We start from the raw sequence: 22,975 nt of genomic DNA on the forward strand, positions 1-22,975 counted from the left end.
AACTTCAGAGTAGCATTTAGTTTGAATGATTTCCTCCCTACCCCCTGCCTGGTATGAAACAGTGAATTAGTCAAGTAAAAATGTCTGTGGAATTGAAGATGCTATAAACAAGGGCATCATATACTCTGAATTATCAGCCAGCACAGGTGATGTTGATTGCATGTCATGGTGTCCCAAGGACATCCAGAGTGACAGTGGAAACTTTCTTTCTCTATGCCCAAAGTGAAGTGAAGAATTAAGGCAGTAATCTGAACATTTCTCTTCTAACCTGCCCTTTGCTTGATTCCCAAGAATTTAAAGGAAAATATGAAATTTTAAGGTCTTTAAGTACTGGAACTTAAGCACTAAATTGCCAGATAAAATACAGGATGCCCCCATTAGATTTGAATTTCAGATAAACAGTGAATACTTTTTTAGTGTAATTCTGTCCCAAATATTGTACCATGCCTGTATTTTTATCTGCTATATCTGGCAACCCTTTTGAGGATCAAGACCCTGCATCTTGTTAATTTGCATGTTTTTTTGTTTTTTTTTTAATATGGCATGGTAGTGACTAATTGTAGTAGTTGGAATTTATTGAGTGATTACTATATGCCAAGCATTATCCTACATGCTTTACATTTATGATCATCTGGTCCACACAACAGTTCTGTCAGTTAAGTGTACCGTTGTCTCATTTTACACATACAGAAAGATGAGGCTTAGAGAGGTAAAGGTACTTGCCTAAGATTGCCACAAATGTGTGGTTTTAGAGAGTGGTAGCTGGAGTCAGTACCAGCTGACTGATTTCACTATGCCCTTTCTGATTTTACTATGCCATTATGCCTTCTAATTAAATGAAAACAAATGACCAGTTGCAGATAAGATCATGTATCTCTCTAACTTTTCTTTAAGGATACAAATACAGTCCTAAATTAATATGGACATATTCAAGGTTGAGTTTTGCAGTGTATATATTAAGGCATACATGCAGAACTCATCTTACTGGCAAATGGACTGACCCATCCCCTATTATTAAAAGGAAACTCTCATGTGGCAAGATATAAATTGAAGGTATGAAATGCAATGGCAGTAATTGGACAGAACTTCAAATGAGTGAAAGCAGCTTCCAACAATTAGTTGTTTTGAACCCAGTAAAATTCCTGTTATTTCACTTAATTTTAAACTCATTATGGGTTGCCCTGAGGTATTTAAATTTAATTTGGGGGTTTTTGAATTGTGGATTTGCTTAAATGCAGGCTTCATCTCCTAATTGGTTAATGAGCAAGTGCATTTGCAAATGGGCCAGATTCCACGCTGAGGGTCTCATCATAACATTTCTTCTTAAATATCTATTGCATGTAATTATTGAAAAGATGATGAAACATTTTGAAAAAATTCAAGAGAAAACAGCACCCACGACAGAGCACAATCATTTTCATTTTTGCATATTCCTTTCCTGTTACTGATTTCTGAAGTGGCCAGAACTGATAGAGATTCCACAGAGTTTGTTAGAAATGAATTCATGATTTTTGTCAAGAAGAAACTGCCTACTCAGAAGAAAAGGCAGATGAGGAAAGAAAATGTCTTGCAATTCAAAGCAATTCTGTTTTTTGTTCTTTTTTTTTTTAATTCCATAAACAGGACATGCAGTGAAGTGCTAAGCAGTTTTTTCCTTTCTCACTATAATTATTCCTTTGACTTCAGAGGTACTGTGGAGATGCGAATTGTTTTCTGGATTCTGAGATCAAGGTCCAGGCACCTGCCATAGAATTAACTGAGACTGACACTAGGTGGGACTCCTTGGTTTTCCCAGGGCTCATTTATTGAGCGGTACTAGGTTAAGTAGTAGAAATACACACACACACACACACACACACACACACACACATACACACACACACACTGAACTAGAATTTACCATGCTGTGACAGAAGTCTGAATTATTGTAGACAGATAGCAGCGTTGTGCTGATGGACTAACATGATCAACATGACAAGATGATCAAAGGATCATGGTTCTTCTTCAAGAGAGCCTGCCTCGACCTAAGAGTGTCTATACGTGCTAGGAAGGACTATGGATCCTTTGGTCACAGCTTTTGCCCTCAACCATTAACAGTACTCCCTGAGATGAGAAGACTGGTAAAACATTTAAAGGAAACAATGATTTGCCAGAAAAAGGAATTCAATAGCAACCCTAATAGAGCCACCTTGTTAGGTAATACAAACTGCTCAACCATAGGATCAGTGCAGGGACCACAGAGGAGCTAGCTACACTAGTAAAAAGTGAAATGATTTACATTTGGAAGCTGTAGCTGGTATGAAAATAAACATTGAATCAGTTCCTTCCTCTAAGTCCATGTTCCATTAGAATAACTACGGTAGGTGACATTTTTCACATTTTAATTGGTGTTTTGCTGATTTTATCAGAATTTTTGCTGATCAAAGCAAATTAGCTATTTATTTATTTTGCAATGAAGCTAACTGTTCACTGCAAGTTTAATGTACTGTAATGAATTTTAAATATCCTCCTAGTCAGATTACAAAGTGTTTGAATCAAGATGTCCTTGTTACACTTAAATTATTAATTACTCAAATGGACAAAAGGCAACTTTCAGATATAATGTCACATTTTAAATGAATCTGAGTCAATGAAAATGTTGGGCCTGCATTAAAAGATGTCAGAAAAATAAAAATGTTTTCCCCGAAGTCTGCTTAACCCACTCGTACCTGCTTGGTTTTTAGACATATGATAAATACTTTCATTATTAGTTTATTTTCAGTAGCTTAAAGAACAATAAGTTTTTATGTTATTTACACTCCAGTGACTTTGGTTTAATTGGCTTCCTTTATGTTATTTATATAAATATAAATTATACTGGGTTTTAAAGTATTAATGATGCATTTTATGTTATAATGCTGTTTTCATCCAGATTAGCACTTCATAAATTCATACCATCCATGGATAACAACTAAGGATTCTTACAAAATCTTTTTCAAAAGTTGAGGCAAATGCACTTGAACTTCAACAGAATTTAAGTTTGAGATGAAAAGATCCACTAAATTAACACTTCATTTGCATTTGAGTCAGCAAATTAATTTATTCAAATATTTCTAGAGGGCAGTTCTCAGGTCTGTGTGGTTGGGAAACTACATAGATTTATTTGTCAAGGCACTATAACAAAGCAAAGTGAAAACCCCATTTAAATAGAACTGAGTTTTAAATATTGCTTCTACCAGTTGAAGGAGTGTGGGTGAGCCTACTCCAAAAGCCCTCAGAGATGGCATCTGTCAAGTAAAAAGGTTGGTTGAAAGGTCTTTGGCACTATTTAAATGTTTGCAGTTGTAGGTTTTTCTAAGCACCCATTTGGTGTTCTTTGGACATTTGCTCTTAAATCCTGAGATGACATTATGAGTAAATGGAATTCTCTTTTACAGCTTACATTTCTAAATAAACTTTATGATTTTATGGATATTTAGGCTTTTCTGAGTGCTTCTGCATACTACTGACCTCTTTCACTGATGAAAAGCATATGAAAAAAAAAGTCAGCAAAAGATGTTTTTGAATAGACGAACAATATCATTTCAATTGTTGGTTAAAAATGATGTGCTGTAGGGTTGGAGGTGGGGGAACAAATAAACCAATATGACAAGTTTAAACAAAACAACAGAGGTGTCTGAGTGGCTCAGTGGTTGAGCATCTGCCTTTTGATCAGGTCGTGATCTCAGGTCCTGGGATCGAGTCCTGCACTGGGCTCCACACATGGAGCATGCTTCTTCCTCTCCCTCTGCCTATGTCTCTGCTTCTTTCTCTGTCTCTCTCATGAATAAATAAATAAAATATTTAAAAAAACAACAACAACAATAACTGTGTAATGTGATAGGAGTGGTAATTTGATTTTGATCTTAGGGAAAGTTAGGTGCCATTCTGAAACACAGCCCTGATCTTTGTGGTGGCAAAGATGGTGACTAGAGAAGAATGAAATGCTTCTTGAGCATTCATTTTAAAAATGTCACTTGAACCTCACCTGAACACAAGTTTTCTTGAAACGCATATGAGATAAGCTGGTTCATTTGTCTTTGTCCTTGTCTTTGTGTGTTTCGTTTTCAAAGTGCCAAATGAGTTCCAGGACAAGATGATTTTGTTATACAGGGTGGGTCTATTAAAAAAACTTTTGGAATCAAAGAGATCTTTCTAGTTGGAAAGCTTTTGGTAAAGTTATTTAACCTCTTTTAACATTGTTTTTCTCATTTATAAAATAAGAGTAGCTATAGTACTTGCTTCATGGGGTTGTTTTAAGGAATGAATGGAAGGAAGTATGTGAAGCCTTAATACAGTACATTGTTCCTAAATAGTTGCTCGATCAATCCTTGGTTTTGTAATGTGTCTTCTGTACAGTTACTCTGTATATTAAAATTTGGAAGGATATCAACAAGTAAGTCATGCTGCTATCTGGGGTGTAATTCCAACTCAGATGGAAACCATTGGGGGAGTAACAAACATTTATTCAGCAAGAATGATGTCACTAAAGAGAAACATGTCTGGTATCTAAAGAAGTACTATAGAAGATGCTAGAAGAATACCTTGTAGACTGTGACAGCTGTTCTCAGTATGAATTGAGCGTTCTCTAAAAAGTTGGTAGGGTGATTAGTTGGTGGAGAGAAACCGAAAGAGGCAGTTTATTGGATTTACATTGCACCTGATGAGGAATGAGGGGAAAATCACTATCAAGTTGGTGAATGTGGCGTATGTTTGCTACCTTGCCTTAAGTAGCTATTTCAGTTTACAAAGGACTAAAGCATTTTCTCATTTTGTCTTTATATCAGCCCAGTAATGCAAGTGGTTCAGATAAATTTTCCTGTTTACAGGTGAAGTCCTTGTGTCTCAGGGAAGTAAAGGAGTTTGTCAAAGGCAGAATTTGAGCCAAATTATTCTGCCTTGTTTAATTTCATGAAAATAACCAACAAGCATTAAAACAATTCATTTAGGGGTGCCTGGGTGGCGCATTTGGTTAAGCGTCTGACTCTGGATTTTGGCTCAGGTCGTGGTCTCAGGATTGTGAGATCCAGCCCCACTTTTGGCTCTATGTTCAGTGGGGAGTCTGCTTGAGATTCCGTCTCCCTCTTCCTCTGCCCCTTACCTCTGCATTCACTCACTCTCTCTCTCAAGTAAATAAATAAATCTTAAAGCCATTTAATTCTTATAACCATCCTATGAATAGGTATACTACTATTATACTACTATTATATTTTATTATTTATGATATTATAGATCATTTTACAGATAAGGAAACTGAAGCACAGAAAGGTGAGGCAATTTGTGCAGTAGCATATAGTTGGTGGGAGAACTAGAATTTGAAATCAGAAAAATCTAGCTCCAGAATTCACATTCTTCACACTATACGACCTCTAGTGGACCAAAACTGAAAATAAGCTATGATTCTCAAGCTTTAGCAAATAATCAGAATCATCTGGAAAGTTTGTTAAAACACAGATTGCTGGTACTCACCCCCCAAAGCTTCTGATTCATCAGTACTGCAGTGAAGCTTGGGAATTTTCATTTATTTTTTAAAAATTTTATTTAAATTCAACTAATTAACATATAACATATTATTGATTTCAGAGGTAGAGGTCAGTGATTCATCAGTTTTATATAATTCCCAGTGTTCATTGCATGCTCACCTTAATGTTCATCTCCCAGTTACCCTATCCCCCTACCCATCTCCCCTCCATTGACCCTCAGTTGATTTCTTATGATTAAAACTCTCTTAGAGTTGGTCTTCCTTTCTGATTTCATCTTGTTTTATTTTTTTCTCTCTTCCCCTATGATCCTCTGTTTTGTTTCTTAAATCCACATATGACTGAGATCGTATGATAATTGTCTTTCTCTGATTGAATTATTTCACTTAGCATAATATCCTCTAGTTCCATTTACATCTTTGCAAATGGCAAGACTTGATGGCTGAGTAGAAGTCCGTTGTAGGGGGAAGCCTGGGTGGCTCAGCAGTTGAGTATCTGCCTTCAGCTCAAGGTGTGATCCCAGAGTCCTGGGATCGAGTCCCACATCAGGTTTCTCGCAGGGAGCCTGCATCTGCCTATGTCTCTGCCTCTATCTCTATGTCTCTCAGGCATAAATAAAATCTTTTTTTTAAAAAAAGTCCATTGTGTGTATATATACCACATCTTCTATATCAATTTATCTGTCAGTGGATATCTGGGCTCTTTCCATAGTTTGGCATTGCTGCTATAATCATTGGGGTGCATGTACCCCTTCAGATCACTATGTTTGTATCCTTTGGATAAATACATAGTAATGCAATTGCTGGGTCATAGGATAGTTCTATTTTTAACTTTTTGAAGAACCTCCATACTGTTTTCCAGAGCAGCTGCTCCAGTTTTCATTCCTAATGACAGTGTAGGAGGACTCCTACACCTTCTTCACCTACCCTTTCTTCACATCTTCGACAATATCTGTTGTTTCCTGACTTGTTAATTTTAGCCATTCTGACTGGTATCAGGTGGTCTCATTGTGGCTTTGATATGTATTTCCCTGATGCCCAGTGATGTTGAGCATTTTTCCATGTGTTTTTTGGACATTTGTATGTCTTCTTTGGAGAAGTGTCTGTTCATGTCTTCTGCTCATTTCTTGATTGGATAATTTGTTCTTTGGGTATTGAGTTTGATAAATTCTTGATAGATTTTGGATACTAGCCTTTTATCTGATGTGTCATTTGCAAGTATATTCACTCATTTTGTAGGTTGCTGTTTGGTTTTGTTGACTGTTTCCTATGCTGTGCAAAAGCTTTTTATCCTGATGAAGTCCCAGTAGTTTATTTTTGCCTTTGTTCCCCTTGCCTCTGGAGACATGTCTAACAAGAAGTTGCTGTGGCCAAGGTTACAGAGGTTCCTGCCTGTGTTTTCCTCTAGGATTTTGATGGATTCTTATCTCACATTTAGGTCTTTCATCCATTTTGAGTCTATTTTTGTGTTTGGTGTTAAGAAAGTGGTCCAGTTTCCTTCTGCATGTAGCTGTCCAGTCTTCCCAGCACCATTTGTTGAAGAGACTGTCTTTTTTCCATTGGATATTCTTTCCTGCTTTGTCGAAGATTAGTTGACCATAGATTCTAGGGTTCATTTCTGGGTTTTCTATTCTGTTCCATTGATCTATATGTCTGTTTTCATGCCAGTACAATACTATCTTGATGTTTACAGCTTTGTAGTAGTAGAGCTTGAAGTCGGAATTGTGATGCTACCAGTTTTGATTTTCTTTTTCAACATTCCTTTGGGGGGGGGAAGAAAACATTCCTTTGGCTATTTGGGGTCTTCTCTGGTTCCATGCAAATTTTAGGATCATTTGATCCAACTGTGTGAAATAAGTTGATGGTATTTTGATAAGGATTGCACTCAATGTATACATTGCTTTAGTTAGCATAGACATTTTAACAATATAGACCCCTTAATTATGATATAGTGTCCTTCCTCATTTCTTAAATAGTCTTTGGTTTAAAATCTAATTTGTCTGATATAAGGATTGCTATCTCAGCTTTCTTTTGATGTCCATTAGCATGAATGGCTTTCTACTCCTTCGCTTTAAATCTGGGATTATCTTTGGGTCTAAACTGAGTCTCTTGCAGACAGCATATCAATGGGTCTTGCTTTTTATCCAGTCTGATATTCTGTGTCTTTTGATTGGGGCATTTAGCCCATTTACATTCAAAGTAACTAATGAAAGATATTAATTTAGTGCCATTGTATTACCTGTAAAGTCACTGTTTCTATAGATTGTTCCTTTTGGTCTGTGTTATTTTTGGGCTCTCTTTACTTAAAGGATCCCTTTTAATATTTCTTGTGGGACTGATTTGGTGACCACAAATTCTTTTAGTTTCTCTTTTTACTGAATGTTGCTTTGTTTTTTAAATCTCTCTTTCTATTTTGAACAAGATCTAGCTGAATAATGTATTCTTTGCTGCATATTTTTTTCATTTAACACCCTGAATATATCATGCCTGTCCTTTTTGGCCTGCCGTGTCTCTGTGGATAGGTCTTCTGCCAGTCTAATGTTTCTACCCTTGTAGTTTACAGACCTCTTGTCCCAAGCTGCTTTCAGGATTTTCTCCTTGTCTCACAGACTTGTAAGTTTAACTTTTTTTTTAATTTATTATTTTTTTTATTTAATTTTTTTTTTTTTTAGTTTAACTATTTTTATTGATTTTGAGGGCAGTTCTTTGTGCCTCCTGGACTTGGATGCCTGTTTCCTTCCCCAGGTTAGGGAAGTTCTCTACTATATTTTACTCCCCTATACCTTCTGCCCCCTCTCTCTTTCCTCTTCTTCTGGGATCCCAATTTTCTCAAATTCTACTCCCCTGATCCAGTAGTTGTTTATTTCTTTTTCTCAGCTTCTTTATTCTCCATCATTTTATCTTCTAGATCACTAATTCTCTTTTCTGCCTCATTTATCTTAGGAGTTAGAGCCTCCTTTATTGCATCTCATTAATAGCTTTTTTTATTTTGACTTGATTAGATTTTAGTTCTTTTCTCCAGAAAAGGATTCTCTAGTGTCTTCTGTGGTTTTTTTTCAAGCCATGCTAGTATCTTTATAACTGTCATGCTGAACTCTAGCTCTGACATCTTACTTATGACCATAATGATTAGGTCCCTGGCAGTCAGTCCTGCCTCTTGTTCTCTTTTTTGAGGTGAGTTTTTCCCATCTTGTTGTTCTACCCAGAGTAGAATAGATGGAGGAAGGAAGAAAATGCTAAAATGGCAGTGATTACCCCAGAAAAATATACACTAAACAAATCAGAAGAGACCCAAAATTGAAAAAAAGAGAGAGAATATAATCAAATAGGTGAACAGAATAGAGCAGTATCCTGGATCCTGTGTGTTATTTTGGTCCATTTGTTAGAAAACTAGATCTCAAAATTGTAACAGAAGAAAAACTTTTATGTACAAAAAAAAATTCAATATAATGAAAGGGTAGAATGTAATTGTAAAAATGAAAATTAAAAGACAAAAAAAGGAGTATAAACATAAAAGTGAACAGACAGAGCAATACACTACATCCTAAGTGTATTTTGGTCAGTTTATTAAAAGAAACTACATCTCAAAATTGTAAGGGATTATAGGGGAAAGGAGGGGAACTGAGTGGGAAAAATCAGTGAGGGTGACAGAACATGAGAGGTGCCTAACTCTGGGAAATGAACAAGGGGTAGTGGAAGGGGAGGTGGGTGGGGGGATGGGGTGACTGGGTGATGGGCACTGAGGGGGCACTTGACGGGATGAGCACTGAGTGTTATACTGTATGTTGGCAAATTGAACTCCAATAAAAAAAATACATAAAGAATTGTGGGGAGGAAAAAACAAAAACAAAAAACCATGAAGACTATATGCTGTATTCCCCTAGTGGGAGTTTTCAGTTCTTTGTGGTCAGTAGACTTGGTCTTGACTGGGTGCTCTTGCTGATCTTCTGGGGGAGGGGCCTGTTGTACTGGTTCTCAGGTGCCTTTGCCCCAGGTGGAATTGCACCTCCCAAACCAGGGTAAGTAATCTGCTCCGAATTGCTCTAGATGGCTTTTTTCCCCCTGAAGGCTTCCCCCGTGCTTTAGAGGATGAGAGTGAAAATAGTGGCCTCCCAGTTTCTAGCTCCCAGCAGAAAGCTCAGCGCTCCACTCCTCAGTGCACTCTGAGGGAAAAGCAGTGAGTTACTTCTGTCTGCCTGGTCCCCGTCTGCACTCTGTGCTCACCCAGCCTGTGACAGCATTTCTATCTCAGGCATGTGACCCTGTTTTGAGTCCCCAAACCCTGCAGATTCTTGCGTCGTCACACACATTGAGGAGGAAGCCGTGGTGGTGGAGGCTGTCTCACACACTGGTTCTGCCACTTGCTGGGCCCCTGCTCTGAGAACTGTCACACTGATGGGCCATGGTTGTTGGTTTATGGCAACTCCAAGCTGAAACTCTTGGGTTTGCTGATTGCAGCCTGCTTCCCTCTTCTGATGCCTGGGAACTGCTGCACCCAGGCACCCCCGTCTTCCTGTGACCTCGCGGAACCTGAGACCACACTGTCCCACCTAGGATTCCCTCCTGCTTTCCCACCTAATCACCTTTCAGGCAGAAATGTCCCTCACCTGAGCAGACTTCTAAAAGTTCCAATTTTGCATTCACTCTATCACTTTCCAGTAGCCAGCTGCCAGAGGCTCCCTCTCCTTGCTGTTTATCTTCCCATATATCTCCTCAAGTTTGCTCCTCTGAGCCTCCTACCTTGCAGAAAGTGGTTGCTTTTCTATTTGTAGAGTTGCAGCTATTAGATCTCTGGTTGTGTTTGCATGAGTTCCGAATGATTTAATAGCTATCTAGCTGAATTCCTGGGACCAGATGAAACTAAGTTCTCCTACTCCTCTGCCATCTTGGACTCTCTGCATGTCAGAATTTGCATTTCTAACAAGTTCCCAGATGATACTGATGCTGATGGTGTGAAAACCACACTTTCAGAACCATTGGTCTAGACTAGAGACACGTCTTGATAGTCCAGACCTCAGGGTTCTTTGTCCTATGAAAGAATGTTGGTAGATACTTGACTTGAAGGGGAGGGGACTGTACTTGGGGCTCCAACACAGGCTCGTACCTCATGGCTTCTCTAGCATCCACAACATACCAAAGCAAAGCTACTTGTCTGAATGCTCATAAAAGGACTCTCCTAGAAAAGCTAGTTTGTATAGTTATGGTCATTCCCAGAGATAATAGTTAGGGATGTGGAGCTAGGAAGATTACACAGACCCACTTCCAATTACTATATGTGTGCATGATTACCATGGAAAGTCTTGGAAATTGATAGGAAAAAGAGCACATGGAAGGGGAAGTAGGAACATCATCCCTTTGCCTTCATAACAGGAGTTGGGGAGAGTTATGGGAATATTAGATACTTTCAAATCTCTAGAACTATGGTTGTTTTTCTGGAATTGTTAGCAATATTATTATTCTAATGCTAAGGTGGAAGTTAAAATGCCCAGTACCAGTGAACTTGTTTATTCATTTGCTGATGTGTTACAATGAAAATAACACAGTAATAAAGAATACAATAAGGACTGTGCTATTTCACTCTATTTAATATTTACTGTAGTTATCTGAACTTCTTGTTTTATGCATTTATTAAACTTCATACAAAGATACACTAATATAACAGTTATTATTTATTAAACCATTCATTTGGAAAAAATTAAAAAATAGTAGTGATGTGATTCTTCATAAAAATCTGTGCTTTAAAATAAAAAATCTATGCTTTTCCCTCAATTCCCGTAGAGTCCAGGCAATCCCTGCCCACAGGTGCCATCAGTACTACTTGCCATGGGGTGCCTTACATCCAATCACTTGTCTTTGTCAGGCTCCACAACTCTCTGTGGAGGACATCTGTTCTATGCCAGCTTGGCTGAGTATCCAGGCATGGAACTTAACAGAAGAAATAAGTAGTTGGCAGAGAATAAAACTTTGAACCCACTGCTGACAGTTGCTTATCAGAATCTCAGGAAGAAATACATTCATGGAGAATTTTCTGAAGGAGAGGAAGTTCATCCCCTTACCCAATATGGTACTCTCCATTGCTGGGGTTGGCCAGATCACCAAAGAATCATTTATTCAATTGGCATGATTTTGACCACCTCCCCACCTTACCAAATTGCTTAGACTGAATTGCTTTTTTTTTCAGCTATTGCTGTTTCTTTCAACTGTCTTCATCAAGAAGTATTAAAAAGAAAAGGCTGTAAGACCTTGTACTGATTGTATTTACTTTGAGATTGTTGAAATGCTCATTATATTTCACCTGTAAACTTTAAATATTTTTCTTTATATTTATGACATGCTTCAAACCTACAGAAAATGATAGACTCAAAAGTACCATGAAGTTTACTTTTTGCTTTATCTGTCTTATTTCTGAAAAAGAAATGGAATGTTACAGATTAACCACTATTCTAATGTTGGTATGTATCTTTCCTTCCACATTTTGTGCACTATTAGTACATATCCAAGTATCTACAAGCAATATGTAATATTGTTTTAAAGATTTTCAAAAGTTTCCATAAATGACATACAACTCACCCCCATTTGCGCACAGTGGGCTTTTCATGAAGACATGTAAGAAGCTTTTATTATGCTGAGCATCTGTTTTTTACTCATGGATACTATGGAACATATAAATTAGGTTTCTCTCTGTGCAGTAATAGTTGGGAAATCTCAACTCTGATTTACTGTCCACATTAATTTCATCTTTTTACTTCATCTGAACACATCCTTAACCTTATATTCCCTCTGCCTTCATGTCTTTAATTTCTTAAAGGTTGTTGCATTTATATTCTTGTAATAAGTTCCTTTTTTTTCTTATTTTTTGGACCTGCTCTCTTCCTTCCCTATTCAGTGTCTCCTTCAGTTACATACTTAGTTACCAATAGGCACCTTTTGCCACCATCACTCCTCCTCCTTAGTACTGAAACCATGACAATTGGCGGGATTTACTATATGCTAAACATGACATTGTATTTAGCAAAATAGATTTTGTAAGCCTAAAATCCAGATGTGTTGTCTGTTAGTATTCAAGAAAACAGGTATAAAATGTACAATGGATTTCCATGTTAAAATACTTCCTGCTCAGAAGTGGATCCCTGTAGTTTAATCCCCAGTCCAAAAATTGTTTTCAGTGATAGAGATTTAGGATTATAGGTTGATGAGCATACATCACAATATTTTCATAATTTGGAGCTAAATGTACTGCAGAGGAGCAGCAGCCTGGGGAAGCTATTAACAATTTAAGAATTTGCCATTTCCAGTTAGTGCAAGAATGTTAATTCCATTCCCAAAGAGAAGCCATAGAAATGGCATGTGTTATGATTCTTAGAGATGTGTTTTGTATAGTAGAATATTGATATGTCAGTGTTTGGAATTTTACCCTTTGAGCCTTTGCTAAATTTCCCTCCACTGTATAGTTAAGCACAACTCTGGTTTTTTTTTTTTTTTTTCCTAAAGGCAGTCATTCTAAATGCATCTGAATTCATCTTCTTGGGGTTATAATAGTCACCTTGAATGGTTGTGTTAGCCTCAAATATAATCAGGTGATCCTCCAACTTTAGGCAGTGAACAAGAGTAGTTATTTATTAATTTTAATATAGGGACACCTGGGGGCTCACTGGTTGAGCGATGGCCTTCAGCTCAGGGTATGATCCTGGGTTCCAGGATCGAGTCCTGCATTGGGTTTCCTGCATTGGGCTCCCCACGGGGAGCCTGCATCTCCCTCTGCCTATGCCTCTGCCTCTCTTTGTGTATCTCATGAATAAATAAATGGAATCTTAAAAAAAAATTTTTTTTAGTATAAGAGAATATTTGCAAACAGAAATATTTGCTTTAAAGGGGTAAATGTTTTTATAAGACATACATAGAAATGAGTATCTACAATGTGTTAAGATAAATGATATTAATTTTAATATTTCATTAATATTCATCCATGTTTCAATTAAGGCTATCTTTTTTAATGTTCACCAAGTTGTAGCTCTAATATCTGCACAAATTATTGTGTTGATAAATAATATAGTTTTATCAATACAACAGTTGTAATAATGTCATATATTACCTCATTCATCCATCCATACATGCACACATTTATTTAAAAAGTTTACCGAGGAGCTCCTGGATGGCTCAGTTGGTTAAGCATCGGACTCTTGGTTTAGGCTTAGGTCATGATCTTGCAGTCCTGGGATTAAGCCCTGCATTGAGCTTGTGCTTCGTGTGGAGGTTGCTTCAGATTCTTTCTCCCTCTCCCTCTGCCCTTCTCTACCCATTCTCCCTCTCTCTCACACACACACAAAGAAATAAAACCTTAAAAAAGAAAGTTTACTGAACTTTGTTGTATTATGGACACTGTTGGATCCTAGAAATATAAACATGAGGAAGATCTGTACCATGCTTTCAAAAAACTAACAATTTCATGTGAATGATAGAGTTATAAACAAACTGTAGTAAACTGTGATAACTGCTATAGTTGATAAATATATAAGTGTTATGGAAGTATTGATAATGAAGTAAATTAATCCTGCATGAAAAATAAGAAACGAGGTTACAATTGAGTAAGAGTAGCTAAGAAAGCATTTTCTGACTCCCTAGGGCAGATTTAATATCTCTCTCTCTCTCTCTCTCTCTCTCTCTCTCTCTCCAGGATAATATGTATTTATCTCAAGTAAGTATTAACATATTTCATTATAGGTAATGGTTCCCATATCCTTCTCCTTTACTAGATAGAACTCCAGAAGAATGTTTTATTCAACTTTGTATCCTTAGTACCTAGTACAGGATAGAAGCTCAGTGGGACGCCTGGGTGGCTCAGGGGTTAAGCGGCTGCCTTCAGCTCAGGGCATGATCCCGGAGTCCCAGGATCGAGTCTGCATTGGGCTCCTGCTTCTCCCTCTGCCTAGGTCTCTGCCTCTGTGTGTGTGTGTGTGTGTGTGTGTGTGTCTCTAATAAATAAATAAAATCTTAAAAAAAAAAAGGATAGAAGCTCAGTGCAATGTTTGTTGGTTGAATAAACACATGAGTCAAAAATAAATCTCGGGAAATTTAAATATTCAAGCATATTTTTGAACTAAATGAAAATGAAAAGCATCAAATTTGTGCAGTGCAGTGAAGAGCAATGATGAGAGAAAAATTTATAGTATTAAATAAATGCATATATTCAAAAAAGAAGATAGATCTGAAATCAGTCATCTAAACTTTCACCTTTGAAAATTAGAAAAAGAAGAGCAAATTAAATTCAAAGTAAGGAGAAGAAAAGAAATAATAAGAACTACAGCAGGAATCATGAAATTGTAAACAGGAAATTAATAGAGATAATTAATGAACCAAAATGCTCTTACTTTGAGAAAATTAGTAAAATCGATAAATCCCTAGCCAGACTGGCTAAGAAAAAAAGAGAGATGACACAAATTACTAATATTAGAAGTAAGAGATGAGACATCGCTAGCAATCCTGTGGACATCAATATGGTAATAAAGGAATATTACAAGCAACTCTATGTTCACAAATTTGATAACTAGGTGAAATGAACAAATTCCTCAAAAGACACAACTTGCCAAACATCACATAAGAAAAAATAGACTATCTCAGGATATCCATATCTATGAAATAAATTAAATCAATAACTAATAACATTCCAAAACAAAAGACAGCAGGCCCAGGTGGGTTCACTGGTGAATTCTTCCAAACATGTAAGGAAGAAACTATACCAGTTCTCTACAATGTCTTTTAGAAGATAGAATCAGAGGGAATACTTCCTAACTTGTTCTATGAGGCCAACATTAATGCCAGAGAAAAATGCTACAGTAAAAAAACTACAAATATCTCTCATGAACATTGATGCAAAAATTCTCAATAAAATATTTAGCAAATTAAATCCAAAAATGCATATGAAAACAATTTTACACCATGATCAAGCGGGATTTGTCCCAGGTAGGCAATGCTGGTTTAGTATTTGAAAATCAGTTAATGAATATGATCCATCACATCAGCAGGTTAAAAAAGAAAAATCACATGGCCATATCAATAAATACACAAAAAGCATGTGACAAAAGCAACACTCATTCATGGTAAAAACTCAGTAAACAAGGAATATCTAGGAACGTTCTCAACTTGATAAAGACTGTCTACAAAAAAAAAAAAACTGGCAGCTGACCTCATACTTAATGGTGAGAAACTCAAAACTTCCCCTCTAAGATCAGATACAAGATACAAATGTCTCCCCTCACCACTCCTTTTCCCTTCACCACCACAATAAGGTTTAGTTAGTATCCATCACCTCACATAGTTACAAGGTTTTTTTTTCTTGTGATAAGAACTTTTAAGATCTATTCTCTTAGCATCTTTCAAATATATAATAAGTATTTATTTTAACAATAATTATCATACTGTGCATATTATCTCCAGAACTTATTTATCTTAGTGGAAGTTTTTACATTTTGACCACTTACCCATTATCCCCACCTCCTCCTCACCTATGGCAACTACCAATCTGTTCTCTGTATGAATGAGTTTAATTTTTTTTTTTTTTTTGGATTCCACATATAAGACAGCTTTGGTTTTTCTCTGACTTATTTTGTTCAGTAAAAGATCCTCAAAGTCCATCCGTGTTGTTGAAAAATGACAATATATTCTTCTTTCTTATGGTTGAGTAATATTCCATTGTATATACATACATACCACATTTCCTTTATCCATTCATCTGTCAGTAGTCACTTAAGTTGTTTGCATGTCTTGGCTATTGTAAATAATGCTGCAGTGAACAAGGGTGTGCAAATATTTATTTGATACATTGATTTCCTTTCCTTTGGAAATAGACCTGGAAGTGGAATTGTTGGGTTGTTTGATAGTTCTCTTAATTTTTTGAGGAACTTCCTACAATTTTTCATAGTGACTGCACCAATTTATGTTCCATCAATAGTGCAGAAGTCTTCCCTTTTCTCCACATCCTGGTCACCACTTGTTATTTCTTGTCTTTTTAATTATAGCCATACATAAAATCTTGTAACATTACATTTGAAATATCAGTATAAACTCAGCATTTTGTTTTGTTTTTAAAAAATTAAAATTTCCCAGCTTTGTTTTTTGTTTTTTGGGGTTTTTTAAAAATATTTTATTTATTTATCCATGAAGGATACAGAGAGGCAGAGACATAGGCAGAAGGAGAAGCAGGCTCCCTCTGGGGAGCCTGATGTAGGACTCAATCTCAGGGCCCTGGGATCACAACCTGAGCCAACAGCAGACACTCAACCACTGAGCTACCCAGATGCCCCAAATTTTCCTACCTTTATTAAGTGAAAAAATATGAAAAAGCTATGAAGCACAATCACAACAAATCTCTTGCTCTCAAGTTGTAATTTCTAAATATCATAAGGAATCAGGACTCCTTGGAGGAATGATTGATTTCAGGCATGGGATTGGAAATTTATAAGATGTCTCTCAAATGTCTTGTGCGTGAAAGCAAGGGAGTTATCAAAGACTAATGGGTCAAGGTACCTGGGTGGCTTGGTCAGTTAAGCGATCAACTCTTGGTTTCAGCTCAGGTCATGATCTCAGGGTTGTGAGATAGAGCCCTGTGTCAAGTTCCAGGCTGACTGTGGAGTCTGATGGAAATTCTCTCTCTCTGTCCTTCCTGCTCATGCTGTGTCTCTCTCTCTCTCTCTGTGTGTGTGTGTGTGTGTGTGTGTGTCTCAAATACCTAAATAAATAAATCTTTAAAAAATAGTAATGAATCATATCAAAGGGATATGGAGCAAACATGAAGGAGTTTCCTTGGCTAAGAATGGGAAGATTTTGGCATCAAAAATAGTAGTTCTTTCTACCAAATGAAAAACACTGATTACATAGATTCCATAATGCTAACAACAACAAAAAACGAGAAAGCTAAAAAAACACCCCGGAAGGCTTCATTGAAAAGTAATTAGGACAATAGCTTCTTACTGTAAAAGGTGTCAGTCATATGGAAAGATTAAACACCTTGTCTTTTTGGTATGAACTGTATATTGAGGTAATCAAATAGCCTTAGGGGATGAGTGAAAGGTTTTTGTTATAGAAAAATTCCACAAAATGAAAGTATAAGAAATAATAGAAAGTCAGCATTTTTGTTATAGGAAAATTTCGCAAAATGAAAGTCTAAGAAATAATAGAAAGTCAGCATTTTAAAACTCTAATGAATAATTTGGGAAAAATTTGAGCAAAAACCATCAATGGATAAAACCATTGGATGAAAAAAAAACATTGGATAAAATTTTGTTGGAAACTTTACAGTGAAGCTGATGATCATGCCTCAGCCCCATTGATCAGTCTTAGCATCTTAGCAGTCTTAGGCTGCGTGTACCTCTTCATATGATACAGTTACAAAGGATAGGTTATGATTATAAAGTATTCTTGCCAGAGAATTGAACCTGAATCTAACCAGACCTTTAAAGTTAACTTTATTATGAGGGATGAAGTGAAAAATCAATTGACAGAACAGGGAAATAAACAGATAAATCTGAAATGTTCATTCTTCCATAGGACACTATACTTGGTTTCTTCAGAAGTCAGTTACCTGAAAAAATAAAATAAAGGTGAGGGAGGAGAGACAATTCTAGACTGAGACTTTAGATAACTAAACATAATGTGTAGCCTTGTTTTGGATCTTATAAAACCAAATGCAAAAACATTTTTAAAAACTGTAGAAATCTACAGATGCCTAAGTATTAGGCAATTTCAAGAAAATTTTACATTTACTTGTGTATAAATATGGTCTTAAGGTTATGTGAGAGAATGTCATATTATCTAGAGATGCATACTAAAGTAGAACTGAAATGACATAATGTCTGTGATTTGCTTCAAATAATTTACTGAAGGGTGCCCGGGTGGTTCAGTCCGTTAAGTGTCCAACTCTTGATTTTGACTTAGGTCATGATGTCAAGTCATAAGATTGAGCCCTGCATCAGGCTGGATATGGAGCCTGCTTAAGAATCTCTCCCTCAGGGCACCTGGGTGGCTCAGTCGGTTAAGTGTCTCCCTTTGGCTTAGGTCATGATACCACGGTTCTGGAATCGAGCCCCAGGTCACATCGGGCTCCCTGCTCAGTAGGGAGCCTATTTCTCCCTCTCCCATTTCCTGTGCTACTCCCCCTGCTTGTGCTCTTTGCTTACTGTCTCTGTCTAATAAATAAATAAACTATTAGGAAAAAAATAAACAAGAAGCTCTCCCTCTGCTCCTCCACCCTAAAAAAGTTAATGATTTACTGAAAGAGAAAGAGAGAGGAAGAGAGAGGAGAGGGAAGAAGGGAGGAAAGAAAGAAGAACAATAATTAAAACAGAAATAATGAAGACAGAGTGAGGAAAAAAGGGGGAATTAATCATAGCTATAATAAAATAAACTGAAGAAAGTCTCAAATGCTCGTATCCTTAGGAATCAACATATACTATGTAGATTCAAAAATGTATACTTCATTTCATGAAATTAACAAGATTGATCATGAATATATGTGGGGGTTTTTTGAGGGGGGAGAGGCAGAGGGGAGAGAAAAATAGAATCTCAAGCAGGCTCCATGCCCAGCACAGAGCCTGACATGGGGCTCTATTTCCCAACCCTGAGATCATCTCCTAGGCCGAAATCAAGAGTTGACACTTAACATAGACTGAGCCAAAAAAAAAAAAAAAAAAAGACTGAGCCACCTAGGCACCCTCATATGTAAATTTTTAGCCAATAAATAGAGGACATACATTCTTTTCAGATAACTCCTTAACTTTTACTATAATTGGCAGTTGGTCACAAAGAATATATTGACTTTACTGGTTGTTTTTTTCAGTGATAGTGTTCTGGAAATTTGATTTGCAAATTAATTGTACTTTGGTACATTTTCTCTGTCTCTCTCTCTCTCACCCCCTCTTTCCCTCTCTGTCTTTCTCTCTCACTCTCTCTCAGCCTTCCAGTTTAAAAACATGGTTATTCTTCTGGTGCTGGGCAAAATGTGTTGATATTAGAGCTACTTACCAAAATTGAGGGTGTTTTAACTGTGTCTTTTTTTTCCTCCCCAAATTTACTTGGCTAGGCTATCCCTTACACTACTGTTTCAGAATAACTTTACACCCAGTTTGTCAAGTTATATAAACTATCCCACTATCATTTGTTTGGGGTTGCATTGATTTTTGTAAGTTTAATTGTTGAGATAATTGATACAGCAATGTTGATACAACATTGTGTCTTCTCATCTAAGAACAAAGAAGGTATATGTCTCCACTATTCTGATCTTTTATACTTCTCAATACATTTTATAGATTTTTTCATATTGTCCTCACACAATTCTATTACTGTGAATGGGCTTTTTAATAATTATATATTAATTATTGGTGATATATTTTAATTGTTGGTAATATATGGAAAGCTCTTAATTTTCATATATTACTCTTACATCTTACCATCTGAGAAATTTGTTATAATTGTTTAAAAACTCATTGGAAATAAATTAAATCTTTATCAATAGAGGAATGATTAAATTAATCAGGATAAATCTAGTTTATGGAACATTATGCAACTCTTTAGAAATTATATGTATATTGAAAAAAGAAAAGAAATTATACGTATATAATATATGGTAAGAGAGAACCATCTCCAAGATAAAGTGGAAAAAAGCAAGTAAGCAAAAAAAAAAAAGTTGCATAGTAATAATATAGTATGGTCCAAGTATGTAAAACTACTATATGTGGATATATGCATATGCAGTATAAATTTGAATAAGGTCTGGAAAAATTCATTCCAGTGTTAATAGTAATTACTCTTGGGTAGGAGAGTAAAGGAGATTTTTCACTATTTTACTATAATATTTTTGTATTATTTGAATTTTTCCTAAAACATGAATTTACACAATGCTTTTGTAATTAAAAATTAAAAGAAAAATGTAAAAGTAAGATGCTGGGAAATAGACAAGTTGATAAAGATTGACATGGAAGAAGCTCCAGGGAGAGTAGATATAAGTCCATAGAAAACTCTCATGGGTCATTAATTTCTACAATATCTTTAAAGTCACTTCCATTTGGCTTTGGAAAATCTGTGGCTCTACACAACCTGTCAAGAAATATTACTAGCATCTATTAGAGCAGAAAATGAAGATAAAATGTAACACAACTGTCCAATGAAATCAGGGGAGACATACGCCCTGATGTTTATCTTCCTCATGTGATTTCTCCCATGCAAGGGCTATAGACTAGTGAAAGACCTAAATAAATTATCTGGCTAAATGAATTGGGTAATTTTCCTTCTAGCCCTCTCTCATTGCCAGCTGGAAACCAGATGAGACCAGCCTCAATTTCGTAGGTCTTCATAGTGTCTAGAGTTTATATATGGGAAACTCTTCCAAACAGAATGTAGAAATGGGAGTCTTCTTGGTCTACCTGTATCAGGTGGGTTGAGGCATCCTCATTTGCCTTCAAGTGAGGCTCTTTCTTGGCTTGCATATGAGATCTTTATAAAAGGTTTTGGCTTACTTCATATCACATAAATACTTATGTTGTGCTCCTACCAGTGATTTAGAGTTATATCTTAAGTTGTAACGTAAGCAAGCTCTGGCAAGTGTGTTACCTGGACTTTTATTATTATAACATATTAAATTGACATCAGTGGTAGAGATGAATAGATCACCTAACATGGTGTCTAGTGGTGTTTCTCAAACTGTAATGTAGGAATCACGTTAGGATACTCATTCAGTAGGTCTGGGGTAGACCCTTGAACTTGCATTTCTAAGAGGTCACAAGTGGCTTGTCCAGGATGTGGCCTGTCCAGGAACCACACTTAAAGTAGCAAGAGAGTATAGCACATGCTTATTATTCAGTAAATATTTGTCGAATGAGTCCTCTTCTGTCCTAACACCCAGAAATGTGAAATTGCCTGTGGAGACACACCCTCTTGGACTCTGTGTTAGATGGTGATGAATTCTTACTTTCTCAAAAGCTAACTCTGTCAAGCTATTGCGATTTACATACTCCCACCCCCATCTCGATATTCTGCCCACATGGAAGCAGGACCCCGGGATTGTTTTCCATATAGGCAACATTGCTGTGTGCACTCTGATCTTTCACCCTTTCCTAGCCCAATCTGGTGTAATTAACAGTCCGCCCAGTGTGCCCCACTGGGGCTACAGGTCAGCATCATAGACAAGGCCAAGAGGAAAACTAGAGGCCCCTTCTGCAAGACTCATTCCCTTCAGAGCCAGGTCCCTCCCCTCCTCTGTGGTAGGGAGTTACTTGAGCAATAAATTGGTTCACAAAGCTTAACAAACCAAAAAATAAAAATCAAGCCACATGAGAACTCCCAACATAGAGATACCTTAAACTGAGCAAGAATTATAAGTTAACCAGACTCACTGCAGACACCCAAGGACTCCGAGATGGTCAGTCATACCACTGAAAGAGAAGTAGCTCATGGATGTCAAACTAGGAGAGCTGCCAACCTGGATACTGATGTGGGATTTCACCCCTAAAGGCATGGCTGGGGTGCTTCAAAAAGGTTACTACTGGTATTACAACAAGTATGTCAGGGTAAAAAAGGGGGAACATCGCTGGGATTTCTATGGTGCTGGCAATTTACATGCTTTTCAACTACTGCCTTTCTTACAAGGAACTGAAACATGAGCGGCTGTGCAAGTACTGCTGAAGCGGGCCCAGTGTGAAGGGCACACTCTGCATTCCTGACCATGACCTTTGGTCAACACTCCTGAACCCTTTTGTTTTTTTGTTTGTTTGTTTGTTTTTTGTTTTGTTTTTTTTTCCCTGAACCCTTTTGTATTCTGAGAATTAACAGCCAATAAAAGATGACTAGTAGATGGAAAAAAAAAAAAAAAGTTAACCAGACTAGTGTCTTGAGAAATGTATTGCCTGGTTTTCCTTTTCACCGGGGGGGGGGGGGGGGGGGGGATGCCTGTTGAGCTATAAGCAAGATTACTTCATAAATTAAAATCTCAAGCTTGGTCCTTTTGGGGTATATATTTTCCTTAGAGTAGAATCAAAAGCCAAGTCGGAAGATGGTTGAATATGTATGTTGAAATATTTTTTGGAAGGAACTAGGCATGTTCACAGATGACAATGTTGTTTTATTGTGTGACATGTTTAGTATTTTAGGAATTGCCTGTTCAAGATCGCTGGATTGTGTAGACAGAAAAATTCTGTTGTCTTATGATCAATTTAACACTCATTCTCGATTTAACAGTTATTCTCGTTCATTGGCTACTCAGCTGGGGGCTCCAGGGGTACAATGTTAGCAGAATTCACTTGGGGATTCTAGCATGTGCACATTAGCTGAATACATTGGGCTGTGATTTGTAGCAAAAGCCTGTTTTACAGGGAGCATTTTCTACCCACCCACAGCTTCATGGAGATGTTGAAATCTGTCTAGTTGGTGGAGGATCAGTAGCTTAAGGAGCTAATGAATATTCATTTCTTTTCCCTGGGTACAAAGTAAAAT

General features: G+C 36.9%; 1 pseudogene; it reads left to right on the forward strand.

The window, feature by feature from the left end:
• The window catches only part of LOC129506183 (ATP synthase subunit f, mitochondrial-like), a 34,466-nt pseudogene extending 12,298 nt beyond the window's left edge, over positions 1-22,168 (forward strand).
• The last annotated feature ends 807 nt before the right edge of the window (positions 22,169-22,975 follow it).

The sequence above is a fragment of the Nyctereutes procyonoides genome, unplaced genomic scaffold (genome assembly GCF_905146905.1).
Source record: "Nyctereutes procyonoides isolate TBG_1078 unplaced genomic scaffold, NYPRO_anot_genome, whole genome shotgun sequence".
Taxonomy (NCBI): domain Eukaryota; kingdom Metazoa; phylum Chordata; class Mammalia; order Carnivora; family Canidae; genus Nyctereutes; species Nyctereutes procyonoides.